The sequence below is a fragment of the Hemitrygon akajei genome, chromosome 27, assembly GCF_048418815.1.
Source record: "Hemitrygon akajei chromosome 27, sHemAka1.3, whole genome shotgun sequence".
Classification (NCBI taxonomy): domain Eukaryota; kingdom Metazoa; phylum Chordata; class Chondrichthyes; order Myliobatiformes; family Dasyatidae; genus Hemitrygon; species Hemitrygon akajei.
The window spans coordinates 6128143-6144585 of NC_133150.1; the positions used below are offsets into that span (position 1 = coordinate 6128143).

Sequence of the window (16443 nt, forward strand, 5' to 3'; positions counted from 1 at the left end):
GTCTGTTCACAAAACTGGTGAAGAAAACAGCTATACGCTAAACCCAACAAAGTAAGTGCTTGTGGGGCCAGTGATACATAAGCTCAATGTGAAAGGTATGTTTACTATTTCCATCTGTACAAATGAGAACCAGTTAAAAGAGGATGACTATATTGTACAGAATCTCTTCTCACCATGATTAGGACAACATGCCATCGAGAAGCTGCACCTCATTGTAAGGATAGATTCGCCAAACAATGTCTAGTGGCAGAAGTACCCAGAATTGTTCACAGGCCTGGGGATACTGAAAGAAGAGTACCTTATCCAACAAAATCAAAGTTGAACTTGAGAGAATGAACACCATAACTAGAGTGAATGGATCTACTGACTGATGTGTGGACATTGTTCCTGTTCCATGCCAGATGGTACAGTGAGGATCTGTGTTGATCTAACAAAATTGAATAATGCAGAGAGGCAGAGAAGTTTATTTTGCCCTCTGTTGAGCACACTTTGGGTATGCTGAGTGGAGCAAAGTTTTTCACCAGACTAGATGAAAACTCTGGGTTCTGACATCAGTTTATCTCCTGAGTCACAGAAGCTCACAACCTTTATCACACTATATGAACATCATGCCTTCAAAAGACTCCCTTTCGGCATCTCATCAGCCCCTGGACTCTTTCAGATGAAGATGAACCAGATTTTGGAGGGACTGGAAAGAGTAGTTTGTCGCACGGAAACTATGTAACTGTTGAATAGTGAAGAACGTGCCAAAAGAGCGGAAAAACAAAAAGAAATGCAAATTTGCAAAGTTGGAGATGAAGTTATTGGGCCACCAACTGGCCTCAGAGGGAATGTAACCAAGTTCAAACAAACTGGCAGGAGCTTGGAATATGGAACAACCTATGAATGTTTCCGAGATCCACAGTTCCCTTGGCACAGGAGATGTCATTGTCATCACCTAAAGCAGAGCTTATCTCTCCACCGACACTGGTGTTCTTTGATCCGAACAAAGCTACCAAGGTCTCAGCAGACACCTCTTCCTCTGAGAGGGGGAGTGCTCATGCAGTACTGCAGTGGTGTATGGAAACTGGTAGCATACGCATCAAAAGCATTGATTCTTACTGAACAACATTACACCTAAATTGAAAAGGAGTCAATGGCTCTCGTGAGCAGCTGCTACCTGACAGGCACTAGTTCCTACTTGAAACAGACCACAAGCTACTTGTCAGCCTCCCCAACTCGAAACACTTGGATGACTTACCTCCACATCCGCAAAAATTCAGAATCAGGCTTATGCAATACTGCTATGACATTCAACATATTCCCTGGAAATCTTTCACAACACCAGATACTCTGTCAAGGATGCTGGGCAAAAGTGAGTGGATGGATTCTGACTCTGCCCTCATGGAAGATAGCAGGTATGTGAAAGTTTTCCTGCATCACAGAATACGGTGGGTCAATGTCCTTGTTGCATTTTTGTTAGTTTTTTGTGTGGAGAGGGAGGTATTTGGGGGCCGATGTTCTAGTGTTTTATGTGGGACGAGTGGGATTTGGGAGTTAATGATCATTTACCATTCCTTTTCCTGTGGGGGGGGGGGGCGGGCTTTGCTGTTTCCCTCTGAACTGACTTCCATGATTTTTCTTTGTTTTGTGGCTATCTGGAGAAGAAGAATGCCGGGGACTAAAGAGATAGAATTAACCCCTTCACTTTGCTGGAATGTTCAGATAATCTACACTAACCTCCATTAAATTTCGTGTTTTTTTTTTAAAAAAGAGTTCTAATGCTGAAAACATTTCACTAAGTGAGAAACAAGATAAAATCCACAGATGGTGGAAATCCAAGCAAGACACACAAAATGCTGGAGGAACTCAGCAGGTCAGGCAGCATCTTTGTAAAAAAAAGTGGATGGCCCAAAATGTAACTTAACTTTTTTCCATAGATGTTGGCAATTCTTTTTTAAGGGCTATAATTATATGCTATGGGTAAAGTAAACTGTATCGTTCAATTTCAGTGATTATAATTTCTATACAGTTCTGTGGACAAGAAGTACATACCTGTTTTGTTCAAGAAGAGAGATAAAGTGATAGTTAAAATTGTTATTTCTATGCCACACAGTTAGCCACCCCCACAAGGGAGAAGTTCACAAACTGTACAAGCAGGGTTATTGATAAAGTTCAGTGGAGTATCCTGCATGCTGGTGTCTGGTGTGCTCTGCACTATCCGTCAATAATGAATTCAACAGACTGTGATTCTATCTTAGGAACTGCTTGTTCCACTCCACCATCAGATTTCCAAACAGTCCATCTGGAGTATGTCACTCTTCCTCTTCATCACTACTGTATTTATAATTTTAATTTATAGTAATTTTTATGTCTTGCTGTAAAACATCAAATTTTGTGGCAGATATCAGAGATTATAAATCCGATTCTGATTCTAAATCAGAGTTTATGAGAGATCTCAGCATCCTGGGTAACACTTCTTCCCTCAAATGAGTCCAAAGTAGATTAACCAGTTATTCCACAAACTAGTGCTAATGGAATCTCGCTTGGGGCAAAATGCTTAATGTATTTATCCATGAAACGTCAGTCACTGACTCTAAATTATCTATTTTACATAAACAGATGTGGGAATGTGCTGCTCAAGTATCTATTCATTATGAATGCCTGTTGATAGATGTTTTATTTTGCAAATTATATCACCTGGTAACAAAATATTTTATTTTGCAGTGCTGTATATATCACCAGTTCCATGCTCCCCTGACTTTCTAGATAGATAGATGATAGATAGATAGATAGATACTTTATTCATCCCCATGGAGAAATTCAACTTTTTTCCAATGTCCCATACACTTGTTGTAGCAAAACTAATTACATACAATACTTAACTCAGTAAAAAATATGATATGCATCTAAATCACTATCTCAAAAAGCATTAATAATAGCTTTTAAAAAGTTCTTAAGTCCTGGCGGTAGAATTATAAAGCCTAATGGCATTGGGGAGTATTGACCTCTTCATCCTGTCTGAGGAGCATTGCATCGATAGTAACCTGTCGCTGAAACTGCTTCTCCGTCTCTGGATGGTGCTATGTAGAGGATGTTCAGAGTTATCCATAATTGACCGTAGCCTACTCAGCGCCCTTCGCTCAGCTACCGATGTTAAACTCTCCAGTACTTTGCCCACGACAGAGCCCGCCTTCCTTACCAGCTTATTAAGACGTGAGGCGTCCCTCTTCTTAATGCTTCCTCCCCAACACGCCACCACAAAGAAGAGGGCGCACTCCACAACTGACCTATAGAACAGCTTCAGCATCTCACTACAGACATTGAATGACGCCAACCTTCTTAGGAAGTACAGTCGACTCTGTGCCTTCCTGCACAAGGCATCTGTGTTGGCAGTCCAGTCTAGCTTCTCGTCTAACTGTACTCCCAGATAATTGTAGGTCTTAACCTGCTCCACACATTCTCCATTAATGATCACTGGCTCCATATGAGGCCTAGATCTCCTAAAGTCCACCACCATCTCCTTGGTCTTGGTGATATTGAGACGCAGGTAGTTTGAGTTGCACCATATCACAAAGTCCTGTATCAGTTTCCTATACTCCTCCTCCTGTCCATTCCTGACACACCCCACTATGGCCGTGTCATCAGCGAACTTCTGCACATGCTAATTCCCAATGGAGCTGGATTTCTTTCCAGTGAGGAACAGAAATTGGATTTTAAAATATATGACTCATTGGAGTAACATTAGTTATGACTTCAATCTATCCTTGACAATTTCCCAGCTCTTAGACAAACACCAGAAATTCAGGAACTAATGATTAACAATATTCATTAACCTTCACTGAAGTGCCCTTTGTTGATCTCGAGGGCTGTGTTTTAGGTGAGAAAAGTGGAATGTTAACTTCCATTCTTTGCCATTACAGATACAAGTACTGCAATCCCTCCCATAAGGGCACGGGATGTTAAGTAATGCACTGTCAGAAGCTCCCAAGAGGTGCTCAACATAGGATAGAAATTATACACTAATCGATCAGTATTTAAACCAGAAGACCATAAGAAATAGGAGCAGAATTAGGCCACTTGGCCCATTAAGCCTGCTCCACCCATTTCAACATGGCTGATTCATTTTTACTCTCATCCCCAGTCTCCTGCCTTCTTCTCATATCCCTGGCCAATCAAGAATCTACCAACCTTTTGCCTTAAATATACCCACAGACTTGGCCTACACAGCTGCCTTGTGGCAATGAATTACACAGATTCACTATTCTCTGACTAAGGAGATTCTTACTCATCTCCATTCTAAAAGGGCACCCTTCTATTCTGAGGCTGTCCTCTGGTCCTAGGCTCTCCAACCATAGGAAGCATCCTCTCCACTTCCACTCTATCAAGGCCTTTCACGATTCCATATGTTTCAATGAGGTCGCTCCTCATTCTTCTGAATTTCAGTGAATACAGGCCCAGAGATATCAAATGCTCATCATATGAGATGTCATTCAATCCTGTAATCATTTCTGTGAATCTCCTTTAAATCATCTCCAGTGTCAGCACATCCTTTCTAAGATACAAGGCCAAAAACTGCTCATAATACTCCAAGTGAGGCCTCACCTGTGCTTTGTAAAGCATCAACATAACACCCTTGCTTTTAAATTCTGGTCCTCTTGACACTCTGGAATTTCTGGCATGCTGCTAGTGCTCTTCTACTACAAAGACCAGTGCAAGATACTTATTCAGTTTGTTCGCCATTTCTTTGTCCCTGTTTAATGCAGTTCTGCAGAACGACTCCTTGAGTGAAGAGTAGATGTACCCTAACCAGTGCTGGTCAGCGCTAACGGAGTCTATGCATGATTAAGGAAAAGAAATTCAAAGGACTGTGACCTACTAGTCCAAACCAAACCTTTGGTTTATAGAGAAATCATCCTTCCTACATTAATGTATGGAGCTGAATTATGGACCAGCTACAGTAGGCACCTGAAAGCCCTGCAATAATGAACTTTAGGAAAGAATTTGAGGATCGACTAGAAGGACAACACTCTAACACCAGTATAGTGAAGGAGGCCAACGGGAACTGCATCTCCACCACGTTAACGCAACACCGACTCCGATGGATAGGTCACATCATCAGGATGCCTAACTCACATTTCCCCCAACAGATCCTTTACTCCCAGTTGGAGGAAGGTCAGCGAGACTCTGCTGGGCAAAGGAAATGCTTCAAAGATAACATGAAAATCAGCCTGAAGAAATTCAACATTACATCTAAAAACTGGGAAGACATTGCACTCAAACAACACACCTGGAGATAAATCATAAACAGCAGAAAAATTGCGGATGCTGAAAATCCAAAGAAGGGTCCTAAAGGAGGGTCTTGGTCTGAAACATCGACTGTTGACTCTTTTCCATGGATGCTGCCTGACCTGCTGAGTTCCTCCAGCACCTAGAGGAAATCTGTTGAAGAGGGAGCTCTGCTACTGTGCCACAGAGAGCAAGTGGCAGCTGCAAAAGGAGAGACTGAACAGCCATAGGCAAGTGCAGGGACGGACCAATAACCAAAACAGTTTTTAACAACTAGGACACTCGCCTAGCCTGTCTAAGCGCTTTCTACTGTGGTAGAATTGGAGTAGTACAATGTCAACCTAAGAGGGCCTCATGTGGATCCAGCATCCACATATTCTGGTGAACTATGGGCAAGAGTAAGTGATGGCTGGGTCTTTTGGTTGTTCAGTCTCTCCTTTTTCGGCTGCCACTTGCTCTCTGTGGCACGTTGGAGGCCTTTCCCATGTAGCACAGCCCCTCCTGAACAGATATCCTCCTGGTGTATTTATTGAGTGCAATGCCTTCCCAGTTTCTAGATGTAATGACTTGCTAGGAAGCAAACTCCATACAGGCAGCACCAGAGGTTGGGACTGAACCAAGTTATGAGACAGCAGCTTCATTAGCTGCACCGGTCTGCTCCAAGATTCATTTGTCTTGCGCTGAAGTAGAGTTCTTCTTGCTGTAACTGTGTAGGATTAAGGGAGAATATTGGCTAGTGTGTTAAGGTCTGCAGTGTTGGCATCAATTGTTTCCATGATCTACCTATGCTTAACAGGTGTTAGCTTATGAATGTGTGCTTCCTCATTAGCAATATTTTCAAAACTCTAAACTACGAGGGGTGATTGATAAGTTCGTGGCCTGAGGTAGAGGGAGTCAATTTTAGAAAACCTAGCACATTTATTTTTTCCTTCATTTACACACTTAGTCCAGTGGACATGGAGCATACAGATCCCTTCTTTGTAGAAGTCGGCATCTTGGACCTCCAGAAGTGGTCCACAGTATGGGGCAATTGATAAGTTCGTGGCCTAAAGTAGGCGATGAGTTATTAACTTCAAACTTTCTGCATTTTCACTCAATGACTTGAACTGCACGTGCATGTAACGACAGCTGTATAACTCATCTCCTTCTACCTTTGGCCATGAACCTATCAATCACCCCTGCTGTGGACCACTTCTACAAAGAAGGGATCCGTATGCTCCACGATCGCTGGACTAAGTGTGTACATGTAGGAGGGTACTATGTTGAAAAATAAATGTGCTAGGTTTTCTAGAATTGACTCCTTCTACCTTAGGCCATAGACTTATTAATCACCCCTCGTATGCTGATAAAACATGGATTATGGATCTCAATTTTGCACTCGGGATTTTTTACAAGCATCCATGAGGCAGAGAAGCCTGGAATGAAGAGTCAGCCTGGAATTTTGTGTTCAGATCTTCAGTCTGGACATGAAATGCTGAATCTTCTAAAGCAGTGTCTTACCAACTGAGTCTCAGCTGGCAACTACTCCCGTTATGAGAGCAATAAGACAACTGAGTGATAACAAAAATACAACAGGACACCAGTGATAAAAGACAGCTCCAAGAAAGATAAAGCTTGAGTTTCCACAAACCTAAGGTGTTTAATTGCAAAACTGCTTCTTTCTGTTGGGTACTCGAGTATTCTGAGGGACTCTGAAGAGGCTAGCTAGTGAATGATTTATATATAATGTATCCAGCAGGTTTTGATTCACATTCTAGTTTATGTCACAGGTGTCATTGTTGGCCACATCAGTGTTATGTTGCTGTGGCTGGATTAAAAGAAAGTCCAGAAATAATAACTCACATGCTTAATGATTGTTTGAAGTGCACAGTGTTCCTGAATAAATTTAAACAGGCACGTAAATTTCAACAAGGCAGTGAAGTTTTTGGAAAGAAAGAATAGGCTCAATTTTCCCCATGACCAGGTGTAGCTGCACAAATAAATCAAATTTTCTTTCTGGGTACAGAATGACTAGCTTGCTCAGCCAGATAAAAACCATCACTAGATTGCAAAGAAATGCACAATTTGTGAAGTACTTGGAATATTTCAGAAGGGGATACATTATGTCAGTATAGCATAACATAGAACGTATAGCACAGAGAATGGACAGTGGCACTGATCAATACCATTCCTGCTTTACAGTGCATTTGGACCTCTTCTCGTGGTTCCTAATTATCAAGATCCTTCATAAGGCAGCCAACTCCCCTTAAATGCATCTACCCTGTTTCTTTCAACTGTTCTCTGTTTTAGCAATCTCCACATTTTCCTATTTTTGGGTGAAATGATTTCCTCTGAACTATCTTATAACTACTTCTCTGTATACTCAGATTTTAAGAGCCTTTATTAAGATATCTGATAGACTTATGTTGTTAAGATATAAAAGTTCCAGCCCATTAGCACTTTCCTGATAGATGCAAACTTGTCATTCTGCCCCATCCCCAGTGGCTCTATCATATTATCATAATATGACAAACAAAATTATCCAGTCAAAGCACACAGAGTGCTGGAGGAACTCAGCGGGCCAAGCAGTATCTATGGAGAAGAGTAGTCGATATTTCAGGACGAGACCCTTCAGCAGGTCTGGAGAAAGGAGAGATGAGGAGTTAGAAGGTGTGGGGGGGAGGGAGGAAGAAATACTAGATGAAACTAGGAGGCGAGGGGGGTGATGTAAAGAGCTGGGAAACTGGTGAAAGAGCTAAAGGGATAGAAAAGGGGAGTCTGAGAGGAGAGGACAGAAGGCCATGGGAGAATGAAAAGGGGAAGGAGCACCACAGGGAGGAGATAGTGGGGCAAGGAGATTAGGTGAGAGAGGGGAAAGGGGATGGGGAATGGTTATGTCGGGGGTGGGTATTATTGGAAGTTTGAGAAATCAATGTTCATGCCATCAGGTTGGAGGCTACCCAGATGGGATATAAAGTGTTGCTCCTCTAACCTGAGTGTGGCCTCATCACGACAGCAGAGGAGGCCATGGACTGATATATCGGAATGGGAATGGGAAGAGGAATTAAAATGGGTGGCCACTGAGAGATCTTGCCTTTTCTGGCAGACAGAGTGTAGATGCTTGGCACAATGGTCTCACAATCTACGTTGGGTCTCACTGGAAGCCACACCGGGAGCACCAGACCCCACCAGGCTCACAAGTGAAGTGTCGCCTCACCTGGAAAGACACTTAGGACCCTGAATGGTAGTGAGGGAGAAGTGTAGGGGTAGGAGAAGCGGTCTTCACGAAGAGTCTCAGCCAGAAACATCAACTGTACCCTTTTCCATAGATGCTGCCTGGCCTGCTGAGATCCTCCAGCATTTTGAGTGTGTTGCTTGGATTCCCAGCATCTGAAAATTCTCTCTTGTTTGTAATTGTTAAGGAACCCAAGGTCCTTTAACATATCAAAGCCTCTATATTTCTCATCAACCAGGTCCCCTAGTCTGCCAGATGAGTTCTTCACTCTGACAGCTGGTCCAGGATTCTCCTAATCTCATTTTTAAAAGCTTCTTCTTCTATGCTGGGCATTCCTTTACCTACTACCAGTCTCTTTCAATCAACCTTTACAAGTTCTTATTTAATGCAATCAAAGTTAGTCTTGCCCTAGTTCAGGGATCTTAACTTCAAAGTTCAAAGTAAATTTACTATCAAAGACATATACTTCACCGTATACAACCCCTGAACAATCATTTTCTTGTGGGCATACTCAATAAATCCATTGTAGAATCTACAAAAGACCACACCAACTTGACTGTTCAACCAGCATGCAAAAGACAACAAACTGTGCAAATACAAACAGAAAGGAGAAATAATAATAAATAATAAATAAATAAGCAATAGATATCGAGAACATGAGATGAAGAGTTCATGAAAGTGAGTCCACTGGTTGTGGAAACTTTTCAATGATGGGGAAAGTGAAGTTGAGTGAAGTTATTCCCTTTGGTTCAAGAGCCTGGCGGTTGAAGGGTAATAACTGATTCTGAACCTATGGGTGTGAGACCTGAGACTTGTGAATATTCTTCCTGATGGCAGCAGTGAGAAGAGAGCATGACCTGGGTGGTGGGAATCCCTGATGATGGATGTTTTCCTGCAACAACATTTCATGTAGATGTGTTCAATGGTGGCAAGTGCTTTACCCGTGATGGACTGGGCTGTATCCATGACTTTTCGTAGGATCAAAAGTACAGCTATCGGTTTCAGGCCATGACCCTTCGGTAGTCCTGTATGTTTTTCCATAGAAGCTGCCTGGCCTGCTGAGTCTATCCAGCATTTTGTGTGTGTTGCTTGGATGTCCTGCATCTGCAGATTTTCTCTTTCTTTTTGTAGGATTTTCAATTCAAGGGCATTGGTGTTTCTATACCAGGCTGTAATGCCAGCCGGTCAATATACCCTCCATTACACATCTACAGAAGTTTGTCAAAGTATTCGATGTCATGCTTAATCTTTGCAAACTCTGAAGGAAGTAGAGGAACTGTCGTGCTTTCTTCATAATTGTAGTTACATGCTGGACCCAGAACAGGTCCTCTGAAATGTAGAATAGTACTATTTTTCCATAAATAATTAAAAACTAATAGAATCATAGTAATTGGTGCAAAAGTGCTTCCCCACTGACACAGCAGAAAGAAGCTGGAATGGAAAATTCACCCACACTTCTGACTCAACATTGCCATAATGCTTCAGCTTTGACATTAGTAGACAAATGCTGGACCCCGCCATCACTAAGGATGGGATAATCTTGGAACCCCCTCCTCTCATTTACTGCATAGCTTTGATCATAGGTTGCAAGACTCGCAATTAGATGGTTCTGCTGTTTAGCCCACACATGATCCCTGTGCTGCAGCTTCTCCAGACTGGCATCTCATTTATCGGTGTGCCCATCTGCACTCCTCTCTGAATTCCCGGCTTGATGCTAATGAAAGAAGGAAAGATATACCTGGGTCGAGAGTTATAGACCAAATGGGCACTTCTGCTGCTGCTGCTGGTCCATAGCACATCCTGGATGCCGATTTTTCAACTGCTAGATCTGTTCTGAGTTTATCTCATTTGGCATAATTGTAGAGGCACACAGTATGATTGTGGGTGTCCTTGATGTGGTGGTCGGACTTCATCTCCACGAAGGCTATGCCATGGTTGCCAGTACCATTGTGGGCAGATGTATGTGCCGAAGGTAAATTGGTGAAGACATGTCAAGTGGATTTATCCTCATATTGGCTCACTCAACACCCAGTGCAAAACTGACCTGACATCAATGGCCTTCAAAGTTCAAGGTTAATTTATTATCAAGTTACATATATGTCATCATATACAACCCTCAAATTAATTTTCTTCCTGGCATACTCAGTAAATCCAAGAGCCACAACAGAGTCAGTGCAAGACGGTACCGAAAGGAGGGGGGGGGGGGAGAGACCAATGTGCAAAAGACAACAAACCACAAATACAAAAGAAAAAAAGGAAACAGTAATAATAAATAAATAAACAATAAATATCGAGAACATGAGATGAAGAGTCCTTGAATTGTGAGGCTCCTGTACCTTTTTCCTGATGGTAGTAGCAAGAAGCGAGCATGACCTGGGTGATGGGCTCAATGTTGGGGCGGGCTTTACCCGCGATGGACTGGGCCATATCCACTACCTTTCGCAGTAATTTCTATTCAAGTGCATTGGTGTTTCCATACCAGGCTGTGATGCAGCCAGTCAACATATTCTGCACTGCACATCTACAGACGTTTGCTAAAGTTTTAGATGTCATGCCAAATCTTTGCAAACTTCTAAGGAAGTAGAGGCATGACCGTACTTTCTTTGTAATTGCACTTACATGCAGGGCCCAGGCCAGGTCCTCCAAAATGATAACAGTGAGGAATTTAAAGATGTTGACCCTCTCCACCTCTGATCCTCTGAGGACTGGCTCATGGATCACCAGTTTCCTCTTCCTCCTGAAGTCAATAATCAGCTCCTTGGTTTCACTGACATTGAGTGAGAGGTTGTTGTTGTGGCACCACTCAGCCAGATTTTCAATCTCCCTCCTCTATGCTGATTCATCACCATCTTTGATTCTGCCAACAACAGTGGTGTCATCACTAAACTTACATATGGCTTAGCCGTACAGTCATAACTGTAAATCAGGTAGAGCAGGAGGACTAAGCACACATGCTCATGTTATTTATTGCTATTTATTTATAGCTGCATTTTAACAGTTTGTAGTTTTCTATGCTTTTACTCTGCTGATCCTGTTTACAGTTACAATTCGATAGATTTGTTGAGTATGCCCGCAGGAGAAAGAACCTCAGGGTTGTATGTGGTGACATGTATATACTCTGATTATGAATTTTACTTTGAACTTTGAACACACCTGTGCTGATGGAGATTACAGAGGAGATGTTGTTGGTAATCTAAACTGATTGGGGTCTGTAAATGAGGAAATTAAGGATCTAACTACACAAGGAGGTATTGAGTCCAAGGTCTTGAAGCGAATTGATGAGTTTTGGGGGATGATAGTACTGAATGCCAATCTGTAGTTGACATAGAGCATCCTGATGTATATATCTTTGATGTCCAGATGTTCTATGGTTGAGTGAAGTGCCAATGACATGGCATCTGCTGTGGATCTGTTGTGTCAGTAGGATCCAAGCCCCTCGAGCCTTCAGGACTCAGCCAGTTCAGTCAGTGATGGTGCATCCAAGGCACTGCTGGTCATGAATGTTGAAGTTCCTCATGCAGAATGCATTCTCTTCCCCCAGTACAATCAGTGTGTTGTCCAAGCTTTGTTCAACAGGGAGCAACACTGAGTCTTCAGTGGTTGAAGATGGAGAATGGTGATCAGGAGAACATTTCCTTGTCTGTACTTGACCTGGTGCTAGGATACTTACTGAGGTTTGGAGTCAGTGTTGAGGAATTCAAGAGTACTTCCCACATGCATAACCATTGTGCCAGCAAGTCTGCTGGGTCTATTTAGTCAGTGGCACATTATCAGGTAAGACTTGAAAAGAGGCTGCTGCTCCTTTGGACTGTGGGACAGCTCCTTCATTTTAAACACTGGTGCCAGATGTTACTGAGGAGGACATTTGCATCACATTTTCCAAATGCAGGCACATTGCTTTGTCTTCATAAGGCATCTTTTTCATTCTCTGAGAGAGGGAATGGAGAGAGTGGTGGGGGAGGTCATTGGAGGGACTAGAGGGTGTAGGCAATGATGGCAATAAAGAACACCAAGCCCTCAGTGTGCTCATAGTCTACAGGAAGCATGAGTATGGCATAGACAAGGGTAGAGGGGAGCTGGCAGGTGATGCTGTTGGGCAATTGACTGACAGATGTCCTGAGGTGAACTGTGCATGGAAGTGCCCTATCCGTTTTCCTAATGGGTTTCCATTAAGCCAGATATAATATCAAGTACTCTACCCTGGGTAATGTTATCTTTTGCTTGATTTGTATATGAAAAATGGTGCTGGTGGATCTTGTATCTGGGTTAAAGTTTTCAGTGTGAGCCACAAATATTTCTTGGGATGTCAGCTCCAGTGCATAATCTTTATTGCTACTTCAGCCTAGGAAAGTTAATTTATACAGAGTGCCATCTCTGTTGTGGGATGTGTTGCCATTTCTGAATTATAGAGGATCATTTGGAGGGTCTCCCATGTATATGCTACAGAGTACACAAAAATCATTGTCTCACAAACTATCATAAAAAGCTGTAGCTGTTCTCACCATTGATAAAATATTATGCACATTTAAACCTCATCCTTGTTTGAAAATGTAACAAATGAAGAGGAAACCTCTAAAGTAAATAGGTGCAGTAATTTACCTTTTGGGCTGTTATTTGCTTAATGTGTTGTTACAAGCATAGTGACATGGTTCTGTGAATAGTGGTTACCTTGTCCTTTCATTTATCACCTATTACTATTATACTTCATAACTGCCTTGGCAATGTACTAGTTTACTTTTAATGTACACATTTAAGTGAAAATGATTTGTGATTGATCAAGAGATCCATTTACCGACTATCTCTTTAGAAGGGGTTGATGGTCTTACTTCACCCTAGTTGGATACTTTATCGGTATCACATTCCTTGATTCATTAGTTATTGCTAACGTGGTGCTGCTGTCAAGCAGTGTAAGCATCTGCTTAAAAAAGTGAATTCACTTTCACCAGCAACTGCTGAAACATCAAATGCAATAGTGAAACCTTTTTCTGGAAGAGGAAATAAGTTACAGTGAGATGGGTATGTTTTTAAACTTCAAGGTTAAAAATTCAAACTACATTTATTAACAAAGTATGTATAAATTTTATGACCTTGAGATTTGTCTCCTTACAGGCAGCCACAAAACAGAGAAACTCAAAAGAACCCATTAAAGAAGACCTAATGTGCAGAGAGAAAAAAAAAATGTGTAAACAATAAAAGAAAGCAAACAGTGTTTAGAATGAAACTGAGTCCTCAAATATGGAGCCCGGAGCAGCTGGAGCAGGTCACAGCCTCAGCACAGTGCAGAAATCAGTAAACGTCGCGGATCCTTGGACACAGAGCTCGGAGCAGGCCACAGCCTCAGCACAGCGCAGAAATCAGTAAACGTCGCGGATCCTTGGACACAGAGCTCGGAGCAGGCCACAGCCTCAGCACAGTGTAGAAATCAGTAAACGTCGTGGATCCTTGGACACAGAGCCCGGAGCAGGCCACAGCCTCAGCACAGCGCAGAAATCAGTAAACGTCGTGGATCCTTGGACACAGAGCTCGGAGCAGGCCACAGCCTCAGCACAGTGTAGAAATCAGTAAACGTCGCGGATCCTTGGACACGGAGCCCGGAGCAGGCCACTGCCACAGCACAGTGTAGAAATCAGTAAACGTCGCGGATCCTTGGACACGGAGCCTGGAGCAGGCCACTGCCACAGCACAGTGTAGAAATCAGTAAACGTCGCGGATCCTTGGACACAGAGCCCGGAGCAGGCCACTGCCACAGCACAGTGTAGAAATCAGTAAACGTCGCGGATCCTTGGACACAGAGCCCGGAGCAGGCCACAGCCTCAGCACAGCGCAGAAATCAGTAAACGTCGCGGATCCTTGGACACAGAGCCCGGAGCAGGCCACAGCCTCCGCACAGTGTAGAAATCAGTAAACGTCGCGGATCCTTGGACACAGAGCCCGGAGCAGGCCACAGCCTCAGCACAGTGTAGAAATCAGTAAATGTCGCGGATCCTTGGACACAGAGCCCGGAGCAGGCCACAGCCTCAGCACAGTGTAGAAATCAGTAAACGTCGCGGATCTTTGGACACAGAGCCCGGAGCAGGCCACTGCCTCGGTGCAGTGCAGAAATCAGTAAACGTCGCGGATCCTTGGACACAGAGCCCGGAGCAGGCCACAGCCTCAGCACAGCGCAGAGCAGGGTAAATGTCGCGGATCCCGCAGATATGAAAACCGGAGCAGCGGAAGCAGGCCAGAGCCTCGGCCTCATTTCAGTGCAGAGCAGGGTAAATGTCATGAAGCAGCAAGCAGAACCATCCTGACTCATGCCTCTGGTTCTGACACCCTGCCTTTCCAATTCATCTAGGCCAGCATTTAAAACGTCCAAACATTGGGTCATTCCTCACTCTAACACCTGGGCCCTGTCACATCAAAACACCCTGGGCCTGAACCCCAGCACCTCGGTTTGGCCCATACCCGACCTTCCAAATTGGCCTGACACTTAGGTCGATTAAACCTCACTCTCGATAGGCCTTGAATCTCCTTCTCCTCCGATCTGACCTTGCCCCCTTCTGCTTGCCTCGACTTTGCCTTGAATGTGCCTCAACCTCATCCCGACCTCGGCACCAGAATGACTCGATCTCACCTGACTTCGCCTTGCACCCACACACTTTCTACCCTCAACTTAGCTTTGCCTTCACTCGCCTCTTCTTTGTTTGCAATGATCATTTATCACAGTTTTTTTTAACAGAAAAAGTGTTATTAATAAAGTATAGAGCTGCATTTGTTGTTTTGTTAACCACCATTAAATAGTCGCTCGCCTTCTGCAGCACCATCTTAAAGCAGAGGATGTAGTTCATGGTAATAATTAATTATCAATGCTATCCACACCCATTTTTAAACAGCATAGAAAACTAACCCAATGCACTTTTCAGAAGAATAATCTTGCAAAAGTAAATGTTGAACTAAATATAGAAATATTAGGTCAGCTTGGTTTAGGAGCTGGGATGAGGTTGGTCTTGTGATTATGGAGGGAGGTGGAGAATTCCAGAGTACAAGACCTAGGAAATGGAGAGAAGGGCCGCAGCTGATGAGGTGGAGAGAGCAAATGTAGTGTCACAACTGAAGGAATAAACAGTCAGGCGAAGTGCCAAGGGCAGGAGGAAATCAGAGTTAAAAAGCCACAGAGGGAATTAAACATGCGGTTATGAATTTTAAATTGGGTTCTTAAGGAACTGGATCAACAAGGAGAACAATCATTGTTTTGCAAGATATGACACATTTTAGAGAGATTAAAGTTCACCAAAAATGGAGGACAGCCATGAATACTTACTGTATGTCTGGGGGAGAATAAGGCTTGGATAAAGGTTTCAGTTGAAAATCAGCTTCAGCATATGAAAGAGAAGAGCAACTACTTAGAGTTGGGATATAGGGTCAGAACATTAACGTAACTTTAAAAACAAGAGCTGCTTGTCTTAACCACTGATGAGAAAGAGTTAATGGCAAGAGCCTGTGGTGGAAATGGCAGTTCACAGACAATTCTACAAGCAACCTGAAACAAAGGCATTGTGGAAGTGAACGTTCTGGAAAGGTAAATGTGGGCGTTGTCAGCAAATATGTGGATTTAGGCTCAGTTCTAGTGAATGATTACATACCTAGGCATAGCATACAAGAGGAGATCCCAAGAGGATTTCAGGCTAAGTGTGAAGATAAGGAAAGATACCCATTGGCAGATTTGCCATTGTTCTAGAACATAGACACAGAAATCTAAAACACATTACAGGCCCTTCGGCCCACAATGTTGTACCGATCAGGTAACCTAGTCTAGAAACTGCCTAGAATTTCCCTAGAGCAGAGCCCTCTATTTTTCTAAGCTCCTAGTACCTATCTAAGAGGCTCTTAAAAGACCCTATTGTATCCGCTTCCACCACCATTGCTGGCAGTGCATTCCATGCACCCACCACTCTCTGTGTGAAAAACTTACCCCTGAC

The 16443-nt window shown here is 43.1% G+C and overlaps 1 protein-coding gene across 1 annotated transcript in view; it reads right to left on the reverse strand.

Moving 5' to 3' along the window:
- spdef (SAM pointed domain containing ets transcription factor) overlaps positions 1-15878 on the reverse strand; it is a 110229-nt gene extending 94351 nt beyond the window's left edge. Inside the window, exon 1 of the mRNA XM_073030312.1 lies at positions 15786-15878. The gene's annotated coding sequence lies outside the window, so the exon portion shown is untranslated. The remainder of the gene's footprint in view (positions 1-15785) is intronic.
- Between the last annotated feature and the right edge of the window lie 565 nt (positions 15879-16443).